General features: G+C 38.1%; 1 protein-coding gene across 6 annotated transcripts in view; it reads left to right on the plus strand.

The window, feature by feature from the left end:
• The window catches only part of dbn1 (drebrin 1), a 97,854-nt gene that overhangs the window by 42,147 nt on the left and 39,114 nt on the right, over nt 1-16,593 (plus strand). The window lies entirely within an intron of this gene.

Raw genomic sequence — 16,593 nt, forward strand, 5'->3', positions numbered from 1 at the left:
CCTAGATAAATACAATTTACATTCTATGGCACCTAAAACAACAAAAAATATTTCTTAATGTTTTTTTTTTACAATGAACATTCCAGTGTTTCCCACAGGATTTTGAGGAGACTGTGGTGGTGATGACGTCACCCGCTAATTAGCATATATGTGACGTCATCATGTTGTGTTTGCGTTTGATCTAGTGTTGGCACCTGAAATATGTTTCACTTCTACTCTTTGATCTGTATCTGTATTTGATTTGTATTATATATCAAATTATATTTTTAGCCGAATTAAGCTGTTTTAAATGGTGAAATAAAAATGGGAATCATGAAAATTCTATTTGTGGGGGCCAATGTTGATTCTGTGGTGGGCCACCACAAATAAATCAATGTATGGGAAACACTGCAATTCATATTTTTAGTTATGCCATTTGATTCAAATGAAATAAAAATATAGTTGAAAACTTAGACAAAAAATAGAAATGAGGCACTAAAATTATTAACTGAAACAAAATAACAACTAAAACTGAAATAACATTAATACTTTAAGTGTGAAACAAAACAATAGAAAATGACATAAACTCATAGGAAAGTTACAAAATTTAATATGAATAATACAAAAAGTTTATTGAAAATATCATAAAAAATATAATAAAACTAGGGCTGTCAAATGATTAATCACAGATAATAAATGTTTGTGTTTGAATAATATATGTGTATGTACTGTTTGTAATTTTTATGTATATATAAATATACCCATGTATAAATTCTAGAAAAATTTTATTGATATATAAATTTGTTTTATTTATATAAAATATAAAATTAGGTATATATATTTATTCTTAAATATATATACCTAAACGTTTGTGTATTTATATATACATAATAATTACACAATAACAACAAACACATATATTATGCAAACACAAACTTTTATTTTGTATGTGATTAATCGCTAAAAAAATAAATAAAACTAAAAGCTCTAGAATTATTATTTATTAGAAAATGTAAATGGGAGATTTTTAAATGTTGTTGCTTGTAATAAATGTCATTGAGTCAAAAAGGTGGCGATCCACGGCTTTAAAGGGAAAATGTCTATTAACAATATCCAAACAATTGATTCTTTCTCAAAATCTGTATATTCGTCTGATACAGACTCAAACATAAGGTCTGTTTGCACACACACACAGCTACTGAAGGAGCTGCTTTCTGAAACAGCCAATCACCTCAACATTATTATTCATGACCCTTTTAAATAAGGTAATAATAGACCATTTCATTCTAAAGGCAAATCCTATGATTGTAAATGGACATTTAAAACTATCTTTGGATAATTTTTGCACCTAAAGGAACAGTATGTAGGATTGTGGCCAAAACTTGTAATGCAATCACAAAACTTGTGGCTAAAACTGGTACTGCAATCACACAACTGGTGGCCAATACACAACATGACAACATAAACATCAGTTGAGGGCTGCAACTCCACTTTTTAAATGACAATATCCTGGCCAAACCACTGTTGTAATGTGATATAAGTATATGAAATGAAAATGATTTCTTAATGTCTAGTGACATATCAGGGCCATTTTATGATTAATTGATATACATTTCTTACATATTGTTCCTTTAATAAAGCCACATACCTTCTATGTAGATATAAACAATGTAACATATTATTTTAAAGCATTTTTTATGCCTCATCAATGAGTTTCTTTTTTTCTAAATGTTTATTAAACAAAGGCATATCATGTAAGGAAGTTTAATCTAGTAAAAGCCTGGTTTCATGGACTGCTCATGTTATTTGTAGATTTTTGCATATCCCTAAGAAAGATTTGTCTTGGCTGACCAAAATGGTAAAGTAAATTGTGAAAATCCCCTCGTCTGACTGAGCTGTCCATGTGAAATGGTTTTCATGTATTAATCCTGCTGAAAACATCATGCATTTGCATCTTGCTGCTCATGAAGTTTATTCACACTCATATTTATTCAGTCTGAATAAATGTTTTCTTTTTTTTTTTTTAGATTACCTTATTCTATTTAAAAAAGGGTTAGTTCCAGTCCTTGATTCTGATTGGTCAATAGCTAACTTTTGATATACAGGTAGCAGAGCAATAATTGCTGCACCCAATGATTCTGTGTATCACTGCGCAGCACCCTTAGCAGCGTAAACATCATAGACTAAAGTAGGCGGGGCCTCCTGTTGCCATCTTGGCCGTGCGCCATTGCGCATCACTTGCGGATATCCGAAAAGGGTAAAGAGGCGGGACGTGAAGGAAGTTGAGGTGTCTGATTGCTGAAACCACGCCCCCCTAGCTCGATTCTAGTGACAGCAGTGGCAGTTCACCACGTCACTCAAGTGGCCACGCCCTTAATTATGCAGAAGTTTAAGGCTTAATAAAATGTAAACGGATGAAAAAATTCACCCTCCTTACAGTTGTCATGAAGGGCAAAATTAGCTATATAGACCCAAAACTATTTTTGTACAAGGCTGTAAACATATTATTTTCTACTGTAAAATTGGACATTTTAACTTGGGGGTCTATGGGAATTGACTCCATTTTGGATCCTCTAGCGGCCAGTCGATGAATTGCAGCTTAAATGACTTCCATATAGGCTTCATCAGAGAGATCGGAAGGTTGCCCCTCAGTAAACATTTGTAAAACATTTGTTTGCTGTTCACAGCCAGTCAGGGACAATTTTTTCTAGTGGAAGGAAGGCTTTTGGTGAATTTACTTTTGGTGATTTTTTTGATACAGATACTGTAATATTTGTATTGTGTGGTAAAGCAGTAAGGTACTTGAGGCTAGTACTGTATTGTGAATAAGTCAGGGGTGAATGGCATTGACTCTGCTTCGCATTGTGCTTAACAATGCCCTTCAGCCATGACTTATTCCAAGATACAGCACAGCCTCTCATAGCTCATTGTTTATTTAAAAGCCCAAGGTTAGGATCAAAATACATCAATATTGACCTATTTTACCTTTAAATACACAATTCTTTACCCTCTTATTTTTTATCCTGTCCCCTCCAACCACCAATCATTAAAGAGATTACATTGAAAATATGGTGAATTCCCAATTCTTATTATACTTTTTTTTTTGCTAACTGGTTTGCTATCTTGCATTATAGTAGTAAAATAGGTTGTTTCAACAATTGTCTAATATCCCAATATGTTTTCATAATAAATGCAAATTCAGGACATTTCCATCACATTCTTGACGTTAAAAGAGAAACAAAGAAAGTGATAAAGCCTCCATCCAGTACAAACCTGCACCCCTCAGCACATTTATAATAAGGATCGTTACGTAATGATATGAAGAAACACGATTTTCTGATGGATAATGTGTCACAGACAGCATGAGACTCTACCAGTGATTGTTTTTGGCAAATGTTTCTCCATATGTGTGACAAATAAGATCCAGGTTTATTTAAAAGCACTTTGTCAGGAAACCACCGTGCATTGAGATGATGTCTGGGATGATCATTAACAGAACTGAATGCTATTGTTGTTATTGTGTCTCTGCATCGGTCCCGGTCTGATTTCTGAGCGTTACGCAGCTGCTGGGTGTTTCCACTACATTAGCACACAAGTCTCAGTATATTCACTGTCTTGAGAGCAATGCCTCGCAGCAAATTATGGCAGCTCAGCCATTTTAGGTGCAGCATAGAGCAACAGTATTCCCCTATGCATTATATGGGAATTTTCGGTTGCCATGACAACAGCGCAATATCTCCACATCCTGATATTCAGTGTACGGCCTGGTATAAATAATGTCACAGCTGTATTTTCGCTTTTAAGGGTGTGAAGGATCATGAAGTGATTTTTTTGGCCAGCTATCTCACAATTAAATCCTTTACATATGTTTCTGGGTGAAAATCACATACATCACATTTGATAGGACTTATTGACTGTGACAATACAACACACAGATGAAAACTTGTGCATACACAAACACGCAAATGCCACGCCAAGATGAATATGACCTACTTGTACTGGCCACAAGAGAAGTGATTTAGTCTTTAATTTGGCCAAAGTTATAGGGACATTCTAGTTTTTTAAGGAGCAGACGTTTTTACTATAGCAAAGTGGATGCTGTTTTTTGGTGTTGTATTGTTTTGTATTTAGTCTATGATATCAACAAATGTTGCAAAGGTTTACATGTAACTCTTTTTATATAAACATTTTTTTTTATGTTGTGGATCAAGATTGGACACACGTGCGGTGACGCGATACGCGTCTGGTCCGACCTTTACATCCGGTTTCAGTTTTTTAATGGTCTGACTATTTACTAAACTGAACTCTTGAACAAATACCTCGTCGAAAATAACAAATGTTTTGGTTTCCTAGGTAACCTACGTGTTGTTTTTTTGCTTGTTATATATAAATAAACTACGTTTAAAGTACTTTGTTGTATTTATTCTTAGCGGAGTTTACCGGAAGTTACGTGTAGACCACGGACGTCACTTGTTTATGTTGTTACTGCTGAAACGTCTATATATAAAGTTGCCACCCTCATGTAATTGAACCATAAACAAACACAAAAAGTTTTGTAAAAAAGTTTAGTTTGTGAAATATAATGCTCGAAACTACGCCCACTGGCAGGAAAGCTGCTGTCATTAGGTGTGTTCGAGTTCATGAGGCACTGCGCAGACTGATCGAGGTTTGCCGCTTGCAGTAATGACGTGTGCACTGTGTTTCCTTTTTTATTACGAATGAAGTTAGTTAGATGATGAATTTGTTAAAAAACAAAAACCTCTTCATAAAAAGTTGCAACCAGAAACACTTTGTATTAAACATTTTAATTGCTGCTACATTTTTATAATACCAATAGACTTTGCTCTTTTGCTTCTTTTCATTTTTATTTTATTACATGGCACAATATAACATATTTAGGTATATTAACGAGTTTGACCTGTTTTGAAACATGAATTTATAATGTTTTTTAGGGGAACTAAACGTTGGATTAAACATAAAATGCACGGGATCGTTGTCATCAGTGAGGCGACACACCTTTTCTCTTAACTTTCAAACACAGCTACAACCTGAATAAATGCTTGCGATCGTGTTAAGGGCGGGGCCATGCTCTGTGGCTCCGGTTCGTCATCGAGCCACAATTTCAGCCCCGCCCAAATAATCCTGAAAACAAATGTGGAAAAGCGTTGTGTAACAACACAATTCAGTACCACAGTTCACCGATTTTGTCTTTCAGAAATTAATTTCTAACATTTATAATGTAAAACAATTATTATCCGGTCTCTAAAAGACGTCCAAGATTTTTTTCAAGCAGTTAGGGAAATTCAAAAGAGATATTTTAACGTGTTTGCCATTGTTGTTATAAACTTTAAAGACGTGCGTGTATGATGGTTCCTCACTGGTCTGTCATTGTGAACATATCCACGGCTCCAAACATGAGCGAAACGTGATTGGATGCTTTATATGTCAATTATATGGCCTCTTGTGTTCCCAGATATTCAGTATATCACTATAACTTTTCATGCAACTGTAGTTAACACTGTACTCCAAATAATTTGTAGAAATACGTTAGCTTTGTGTATATAAGTTATTATTTACTGAAAATCTTGCTTGACGTGCTTTGTACAGCGCGTCATTAATGTGTTAGCATTTAGCCTAGCCCCATTCATTCCTTTGGATCCAAACAGGGATGAATTTAGAAGCCACCAAACACTTCCATGTTTTCCTTATTAGAGACTGTTACATGAGTAGTTACACAAGTAAGTATTGTGGCACAAAATACAGTGTGGCGTTTTTAAGTGGATAGTGTTTGGTGACTTCTAAATTCATCCCTGTTTGGATCCTAAAGACTGAATGGGGCTAGGCTAAATGCTAACACAGTCACGACGCGCTGTACAAATATTAAGTGCACACATTGAAAAAAGATAGATATGTATTAATTCGTCTAAGTTGAGGTAAGAACATGGTAAAATGTTAAAAAACTGTGGTGTTTTCCTTTAATAATGGTCTCATTTATTTGACCACTAATTTGGTCAAAAGGCAATCCAATATCAATATTATTTTTTTAAACAAAATTGGTTTAATTCCATCAGATGCTAATCTCTTCTGTCTTACTGACAAGTGCATAAAATTAAAAAAAAAATTCGGTGACCATACGAAAAATGTATAATAAGAACACAGATGTGAATTGCAATGATGCTTAGAATTAGCTTCTCTTATCTGGGTACCACACTACATCCCACCTCTGTGGAAAATCCTGACGCTTTGTGCACAGTGCAAAATGAACCCAGCATCACCATGGTAACGGCAGGGATGCTGTCGACTGTCCTAATGATGCACTGTAGGGAGTAAAGAAGGGGGCAAGCTTTAACTTGCCCTGAAGTGAGGGACTGGGGGAGGGTAAAGAAAGTGCATTGAACATGTGATGTGTGTCTTTTAGATATGAAAGGATCTCAAATGTATTTGTAGAACTTGTCAGTATGTTTTTTGGCTTCTGTGCAGATACGTGGAATGATTTTTACTGCACAAGATTATCGCTAGCTACAAGATTTGTGTGGGTCAATATGTAAACGGAGCTCAGATTGGCACGATCTCACTGCGGGAGCTGATGGGACGGTTGGGTTTGTGATAGCAGATGTCGGCAGTGGTTCACTTCTGACTTAAATCCTGCTATTGATTTTCTGTTTTTGTTTCAACACCCTCTCCTCCCTTTCGCCTCCTGTTTCTTCTTTCTTTTCTGTGTTGGGGAGGGGTCTTCCTGTCATGAATAAGTCAATGGCTTTTCACTTCTACCAAAGAACATTTTAACTGTAGAGATAGGGCCTAAATTATTGATTTGCGATTAAGATAGTCTGTGAAAAACTGTCTGGGGAGACGGCAGCTGGGGATCAGAGATGGTGCATGTCTGATCTTTCTTTATAAGAGATAGGGGTGTAATGGTAAACACAAGTCACGGTTCAGTGCATACTGGTTTCGGTTCGTTGCCAAATGCCTGGGATCTTTTAATTGATTAATATTTAAAAAAGGACTTTATTCACTTTATTTACATTTAATTTGAAAACTACTAGCAATTTGTTTTGTACATACATTTAAATCAGTAATAAAAACAAAAGCTTAAAGGGACAGTTCACCCAAAAATGAAAATTCTGTCATCATTTACTCACTCTCATGTTGTTACAAACCTGTATAAATTTCTTTGTTCTGATGAACACAAAGGAAGATATTTTGAGGAATGTTTGTCCCATTCACTTCCATAGTATTTCTCTTATCCTACTATGGGAGTGAATGGGGCTCATGATCGGTTTGGGTGCACATTACAATACGCATATGGCAGACGTCTTTATCCAAAGTGACTTACGGTGCATTCAAGGTATACTATATTATCCCTACTTGTGTTCCCTGGGTTCAAACCCACAAACGTTTGCAATGATTGAGCTACAGGAACAGCACAGTCTAGCGAACAAGCCAATGAACTAATAACATTGGCTTCTTTCCCAAAGCATCTTTTGAGGGGTGTGAATTACAGAGCTTATGTGTAAGTATATGTGTTCATGTATTCAGAGTCACTGGTCATGCTGACAGATGTCAGTGCTGTGCCCACGTGTCGTCCTGACCCCGCTGAGCTCGTGACCCGTCCTGCTCCAGACCACAGGCGCACCCTGCCAGATGCCTCCATCTGTTTCATTCTCTCTCTCTCTTTCTCAAATCTCATCCCTGTGTCCCCCTCCTCCCGGGCTATTGACCTCAACATAGAGGAGATGATGTATTAAATGAGGCTGTTCAGTTGCAATGTAACTGTAATTGTCAGTTTAACACGAATCATTTTATATTAAAATGCCATCATGTATCTTTTCATATGGGGCTCAACAAGCTCCAAAAATCACAAGCATTTATCAATAAATAATCCAAATGACTCCATATACATGTCTTCTGAAGCTAATCAATGGGTTTGTGACAGAAAATCATTAATGTTTTGATATTATATGTAGTGATGATCAGCACAATGCATGTCCATGGACCCCAATCAGTGATGAACCACAAACTAAAACTAAATTTAAGCTGTTGTTCTATTTTAGTTCATTTTTTATCATCACCTTTGAAGTCGAAATGCTTTTCCTTCAATGAGCCTCCGCTTTTCTCTCTCACTTTCTGTTCCAATTAAAATGTCTCTTCTTTGGTACATCAAACATTTGTAATGCACAAGGTGCTAATTTTTCTGATCCGTGAATGGACATTTATAGATAGTGGTGGTGAATCACACGGGGACTGTCAGAATCTCCTGTGAACGGTGACATACACTCACGGTCATGCGTTTCTTATGGATGTCTCTCGTTTCTGCATTTAAACATGCATGAGTTATACGACAGCTCCTTTAGGGAAGTCACGCCGCTAGACGGCCATCTTTGCCTCCAGGCAGTTATATCAGCCATGCAAGACTAAAGTGGTATCTACTTAAATGGGGAAAGACAGATATTTTCTTTTTACAAGATGTAATATAAGTCTCGGTTGTGCCTAAAGTGTGTTTGTGAAGTTTCAGCTAAAAATACCCCACAGATCATTTATAATAGCGTTTCCAAAATGCCCCTTTTTGGGTGGGAGCAAAAACGCGCTGTTTTAATGTCTGTACCTTTAAATGCAAATGAGCTACAGCTCCTCACTTCCTTATGTTGCGTTTACACCAGCCGCGGTAGAGGCGGCAAGTTGGACGCTTGAACATTTGAGTTTACTCGCTTCATTCGCGTGTGAAAGCCGTGCGTGAAATTCTAGTCATTCGATACATTCACGCGGACATTCGCTTTATGGGAGGGGCTTCTGCAACTCTGCTGAGACTCTGCTCGCTTCCTGTAATCACGTCACTACTACAGCAAGGTCCCGATTGGTTAACGCGGCACATAATCCGCCAAAGTTTGCGATTTTTCAACTTGCGCGTTTCCCGCGGCAACGCTCAATTCACGCGGAACGCGTCTTTGCATTGACTTAACATGTAAATCACCCGCACTTGCCGCCTTTAGCGCGGCTGGTGTAAACGCAGCATTACAAACAGACAGTGAGCGCTTTCAAATAGTAATAGTAATCAAAGGAAATAGTATCAAGTGGACAGAGTGTACAACTCGCTGAGGGTGGAAACTATGGTAATGCAGGACTGTAAGTGGGCGGGGCTTTATCAGTGTGACTTCATATTGATAAGAGAATCAAAACGCCATGTGTAATGAGACTGTTTTGGTTTAAAGGTGCATTGTGTAAATTTTTGCGGCATCTAGTGGTGAGGTTGTGAATTGCAACTAATGGCTCAGTCCACTGCTCTTCCCTCGCTTTTGAAACATAGAGAAGCTACGGTAGCCGCAACCAGAAAAACATGTCATTGATGGAGACAAATTAGTAAAAAAGTTTGTCCATTAATGGCTTCTGTAGAAACATGGCGGCACAAAATGGCGTCTTCCATGTGAGGGGACCCTCAGTGTATGAGATAAAAACGTCTCATTCTAAGGTAATAAAAACATAATGGTTCATTATTAAAAGGTCTTTATACACCCCTGATAATATAGTTTATATAATTATAGTTGATAATATAGTATATAATTATTATTTCTGTCAAGAGATCCTATTAAAAATTACACACTGCACCTTTAATGGGGATTAAAAAACAAGAAGCGAGTGGATTTTGTTTATTGTAGGGTGGTTGTGTTCACACACTGCCAACACACATTTATGTCCAAACACCTTGTAAAAGTGGATTTTGCATAATAGGTGCCCCTAAAATTGTGCTAAAACAGTTGTTTCAGTTACTGTGCACAGTTTGGCAAGCTCCAAACGTGGCTCTGTCTAAACCCTCTCCCCCGAGAGCGAAACTCCCATCTCCAGAGCAGCCGTATTGAGTCGCATTGTCCCCCGTGGCAGTGCTCAATCTTGTTATATTCAGTATCTTCGGTAATGCATGCTCTCAGTACAGCCTAAATGCAAATCATGGACTGGGATTGCATAGGGTTTTTGGTTTGTAAAAGTTGCATATTCCGTTTACATTATTAAGATGCAACATTGACACATTTCGAAACCAAATGTGTGACCTTTTGATTCCAATGTCACAAAAATTCCTCTTGTGTGCATAACAGGAAATAAACTTTATGCACATGTGCAGTCACACTTGCAGAGAAAATTACCTGACTCTTGTTTCTCATAGGTGTGAGATGTTACACATGTGCTATGAGTTTGGAAAGCTACGGGCTACATTTCGGAAATGTGTGATTAATTTGGCTTTCTGGAAAAAGGGGCACTGTCATGGATTTGGGGCATATTGGATACGGCGACCCCCTGAGAAACAATCAGATTAGTAGCTCATGCTATGTGTAAAATGTTAATGACACAATCGATATAGTATGCATTTCGAAGCCATTCCCTTCCCACTTTTTACATCCTTTGAGAATTTTAATCTGGCTACGTCAGCATATCCGCTTTGTAATTAACTGGTGTACATTATTTATTTATTTATTTTCAGTTTGAATACTTTTTTATTTAGTATCATTCATTTATGTTTTTCTTATGTTAATTTTTCGAGATTTTTTTCGTTTTCAAACCTTTGTAATTAGCGTTAGAGTTTGCATCATTCCCACCCTGTGAGACAATGGAGCTCCCCACTCTCGCTTGTGCAAATCTCGCTCAGCTTTACTCCGGGCATGCTGATTTCTAGGTCATGAGAGTGTTTTATGAATAATAAATCGAGTCTGCTTTAAATGCCATTATTTATAGAAGCGCAACGACAAACGCTGCACCTCATTCCTGTATTATTTCTCTCACGTTTTAGTGACTCTGACATCTTCAGCATTATTCCTCCTATTGTGTGTTTCCAACTGTGGCATGTTTTTCTGGCCAGGGTGAATGTGAAACGGGCTCTGAATGAGCTAATGAATGACTCAAGGGCTGGGGCCCGGGAGGGACGGGTCACATTTGGTTGCCGAGGCGTGGGTCCTTTAGTGCAGTGAGTTTAGATTGTTAGCAGGCGGAGGGGAAATGGTTTGGGCAGTCGTGATGAAAGAGCAACCGATCTCATACGGGATTATTTGGTTAAGGCAAGAGTTGAGGATTTTGGCCTAGATGTTTAATCGTGGGACCACTCGGATGGAAAACAATTAGAGCGTATTCAAGTAGGTCTATTTTGGTGCTTCAGGGTACAGTATATATTTTCCAGAGAACACATGACATATTTGCAGCTACTCTATAATCAGCGTAATAACAGTGGGATCCGAGTAATCGGACATGATGCTGTGGGTTTTCCGAACTCTTTCTTTACAGGACCCACATAATGCTCAACCATGTGATGCACATCCCCACATACACTTGCACAAAGTTACTCATTAGCAAACTTGTATTAGTGGTGTTTGCTATTCATTACAAACAATCATCAATCTTTTTGACTTAAAAATTTATCTAAGCCATACATTGAAATTAAAATATTGTTGATAGTACACTCTTAGAAATAAAGGTACAAAAGCTGTCACTGGGGTGGTACCTTATCAAAAAGTACACTTTTGTACCTAAAGGCCGGGGTGCATATTTAGTAGGGCTGGGTATTGTTAGGAATTTCACAATTCGATTAGATTTCGATTCTTGAGGCTTCGATTCAATTCAATATTGATTTGTTTGCTTCGATAACGATTCAGTAATAAGTAAATACACAAGTAAATAAGTACCCGAGTATATTTTTACAGTGTTTCCCACAGGATTTTGAGAGACTGCGGCGGGGATGACGTCACACGCAGATTAGCATATATGTGACGTCATTGCGTCATGTTTTACTCTTTGATCTGTCACATTATATTGCATTTTAACACAACTGAATGCTATTTTTACATATTATCTGGTCTGTTGTCTATTAAAGAGTAACTAAACACAACCCAGTAACGACCCACGACCCAGTAACGATCCACGACCCAGTAACGACCCACGACCCAGTAACTCCTTGTTTAATCCAATCGGCTCTTTTTTTAACTGCTGCTAAAAATGGGACATCTGACAAAATCACCATACATTTACATTAAGGCTGTACTGATGTTGCTCTTCTCATCAGTGTTGTTGCTTGCACACAGACTCACAACAAGAGAACGGGTATGTGTGGGAAACACTACTGCTAACCTTTCGTTAAGTCATGATAAACTCGATCATTTGTCTTCTTGTTCAGTAACATCCATGACTGTTGATGTTTACGCGAAAAAGAAAGCACACGGAGGGACGCAGAGTTAAAATACTTTTCACTGTATTTTATGCGTGAGGGGGGGACAGGGAGGGAGGCGCGCTGAGCGCTCGCTACAATTAATTAAACCATTTTAAATAGTAAAATAAAAATATAAATGGGAATCATGCTGTTTTGGTAAAGCGCGTCTTGAACAACGCTGAACGCTTTCACTAGAGCATTGCCCACTGTGCCGCCACTGGCCGGTGAGCTGAATCGATTCATAGGATTTGATGAATCGATATTGAATTTAGAAACAAATAATTGCAATGCATTGATGAATTGATATTTTAACCCAGCGCTAATATTTAGGTATGTACATACTCGTACTTCAAAGATACCTATTGGTATCTCCAATGTACATACCTGTACCTAATTGGTATATATTAGGACTTTTTTCTCACAGCTTTTGTACCCTTTATTTCTGACACTGTAGAAATTAGCTCTTTTGTCTTTGGCTAGTAAGTAAAGACGCAGAACAAACTAGCAACCTTGTCTTAAAGATGTCATTAACTTTCCCCGCCACTGACAAGTTATCTTGTCAATTAAGAGAAAACGCTTCCCTGCCAATGACTGTTCCCTAATGAGTTTTTACAGCAATCTATATTTCCGCTGTTATCCACTAGGTGGTGCTCTTACCCAACCTATAAAACACTTAAGCACCCACTGATTCAAAAACAATAAAAACTTAGTGCATGTTTTTTGATCATCATTCTGAATCTGATCACCAAGGCTTTGAACGGGTTCACGGAACGAAAACGAAAACCAGAAACTTTTGATGTTTTTCAAGGAACATAAACAAAAACTTTCAAAAATATATGTTCTGGAACAGAAAGGTTTATTTAAAATAATGGTAACTGGTTAATACCATTATTTTTTTCGTTCTTTGACAAGATTTATGTGCAATACTCGATGAAGTTCATTTCCAATCGTTGTTTAAGGTCCAACTCCGCCCTTCAAAGATCAGAACTCTTGATGTATTAACTTGAGAAAGAGTTGTGCTACGGTGTCTCATACTGTAGTCCATTAAAATACATTTGGTGAATAAAGCACTGAAAAACAACATAATTTTATGTGGAGCGACCGTTTATGCTGCATCTTCTTCCCGATGCGCCGTTTGGAATTCGTCCTCCGTCTGTGTGTGTGTGCGCGAGTTTAAGTGCACTCAACAAATGTAGGCATGTCAGAATTACAGTTCTGCCGCTTACATAATGTGGCCTTTTTAATGTTTGATGATAAGATAGAGACTTAAGGAAAATTATGTAGACTAATAATATAAGTTTAATGTCCTAATGATCAGCCTACTTATTTGTATGTCCCACAGCTGACATGGAACGTTAATAAACGGTTCGGTAGCTTTATTTTTTGTTCTTACCGTTTTAGGAACGTCAATTTTAGGGTTGAACCGAAAACCGGAAACGTTAAAATACTGTTTCTGTTCAGAACGAACCAATTGAGAAAAATTATGGTTCAAAGCCCTGCTGATCACTAACAAAAGTCCTTCACAAAAGGCTGGCAACTTTTTATAAAAACCACTTGTGGGGAAAGAGTTAATAGATATTTTTTGCTAAAGCCACAAATCACATTAACTTACTTGGATGATGTTAGTGAAGAACTGATGCAGTAGTTGATAGTTCAGTTGGTCCATGCCATTATCGCTAATTAAAGTCATTTACCAAAGCTGATTATTTAGTTTAATAAATGATTTGAAGAACGAGGATTAAACACTAAAAGATGAGTATGTTTTACGTATATATCCACACATGCATATTGGATATTGGACACCTTCAACTATGTTTCGCCACCATCAGTGTGTAACAGTGTAAGTCATATTTTGTATGATGTACGATCAATTATGAAAAAATCCCATAATGTACGATAATTTACACATTTTGTGACACTTCGAATGGTTGTTGCAATCAAAGGGCTTCTATACTCATTGATCTACCTGTGGTTCCTATGTCTACCATCATATTTGTAAGGAGAATTTCCAAGGGGGGCTCAAGATGACAAGCTTTAAAATAAGCTAAAACAAGCAAATTTTTATTTTTGTAGTCATTTTAGTAGCGAATATACATCTGTCTGTCTAGTCCAAGTTCTATTTCATTTTATGTGGAAAAAAATCAGATTGTTCAAATATTGTTGTGGACAACTAGGGGGCCTTGAAGTGAAAAATGTTGGGAACCACTGATTTAGGACACTTTCTGCAGAGCATTTTATACAGCCCTATACATGGTGTGTATATATAACATATAAAATGTCAAAACATGACATCAAGAAGTCTATAAATAAAGGTTATAGCTGACGTCTCTGCAACATGTTTCCAATTAGCAAACGCTAGCATATTAGCTCTCTGACTGACATCTGATGCTTTATGGGGTTAGTATGAGCTCACAGTGAGTGTGCAGTGTGGTTACACTTTTAGATCACTGTGACCCACATGTTATGATAACATTAGGAGTATATTGTGAGCTTTTTGTGACTTCAGTGAGAGATCAAATTGTTGACTTTGTTTTCACCTTGTTGTCTTTTACTACCATATCTCTAAACTCCTACTCCTACTAAACTCCTACATATATTTCAGAGTGAATTTCATAAGAGGAAAATAGTGGGCATCGCTTGTGTTTCCACTGTGAATTGACGGGATATAGAAAAGTAGGCATTTCATTCAGAAATGGAACTCGCTTGGAGGGGGGCGGGGTTAACAGATGGGGGTGGGGTCTGCCCAAGACAACTAGCTGACGTACATTTCCAGATTTTGATTAAAGTTTATGGGAGCATATCATTTAAAAAAAAAAATAATGACCCACACGGATAATTAGTTTATTATTTTATTTCATCTCTTGTTTAGAAATCTTTAACTGTTCATACTTTTCTTTTAATCGAGAAAGTGCACCAGAATAAAAATGGAAATGGTCGCACAAGGCTGGTGGTCCTCATTTTATTTTCCTGCGCTATGCTTTCATGTGACTGACGATAATGGCATTTTCTCCTCCAAGCGAACAGCACCCTTGACCCTGTGTGGACTCTTTTGGCCCCTCTGGGTAGTAAAAGTATGCATTCCAATGTGTTTGGGCCCCTAGTACCTCAAAACAGTGAAGATGAAAGCTTTTACAGAGGATGGGTTGTAGTTTTATAAAGAGGTTACTTTGAGCTTAAAAAAGTGCTGGTGGATAAGTTTAATCTATATTGTTTCATGTAAATAGACTTTCAAGTTTGACTTTTATTATCGATCATACTTAAGAATTTGAGCAAACCCTTATCACTAGCTATCAAACTGAAGAATTAAACTAAACTAGAAGTATCATATCATCATGTGAATCATCAAATCAGACTGCTGATTGGTAGACCGTTAAATAAGTAAAAATCTTATTGTGACGAGACTGACAGGTTAGGTTCCATTTGCAACTCTTTATTGATGTTTTCAAACAGCAAACAGTAGTAAACAATGGGCACCTCCAAGTAATCATAAACATATAACAGACCAGGTTCGGGGCAGGCGGCAATCAATCATAAACGTTAATCAGTCCAAGATCGGGGCAGGCAGAAAGCAGTCGTAATCGTAATCCAGTCCAAGTTCAGGGCAGGCGGCAAGAATCAATAAACCAAGAGACAGTCCAAAATAACACCAGGAAATCAAACACGGGTACACACAGGGAAAACGCTCAGAAATGCTGCTAGGGCAAACAAGACTTCGCAAAGTTCAGGTGGCAGAGTCCCAGGTTAAATAGACCCGCTGATACGCTGCAGCTGGTGTGAAATCAGCGGGTCACAGTGCATGATGAGGAATGTAGTTAATATTCGGTTGAATGGGAAGTACCGGGAGCGTTGGCGCTGACATCCGTCACAGAGCCCCCCCCCCCTGCGAGCGGCTCCAGACTCGGGAAGTGTTCTTTCGAGGACGACCTCGGGGACAAGGGGCAGGTTTATCCGGGTGTAGTCTGTGAAATTCATGGATGAGGTTGGGATCCAAGATGTCGTTAGCGATTTCCCACGAACTCTCATCGGGACCATACTCCTCCCAGTTGACGAGGTACTGCAGGTTGGAGCCCTGACGTCTGGAGTCCAGCAGCTCGCTGACCAGATAGGCCTCTTCTCCGTCCACCATGATGGGAGGGGGCCCTGATCCTCCAGAATCTACAGCCGCTCCCGGGTCCTCGGCAGGTTTTAACAGGGAAACATGGAAAGTGGGAGAGATACGGTAATTAGGGGGGAGATCAAGACGGTAGGAGACAGGATTAACTTGTTTCATAATTTTAAAAGGACCAACATACCTGGGACTCAACTTTTTGCAGGGGAGACGAAGTTTCAGATCTCTGGACGAGAGCCAAACCAACTGACCAGGTTCGTAGTGGGGTTCTGGGGTTCTATGTCGATCCGCTTTTTCCTTAACCTTCCTGATGGCTCGGGAC

This window comes from Misgurnus anguillicaudatus, chromosome 9 (genome assembly GCF_027580225.2).
Source record: "Misgurnus anguillicaudatus chromosome 9, ASM2758022v2, whole genome shotgun sequence".
NCBI classification, from domain to species: domain Eukaryota; kingdom Metazoa; phylum Chordata; class Actinopteri; order Cypriniformes; family Cobitidae; genus Misgurnus; species Misgurnus anguillicaudatus.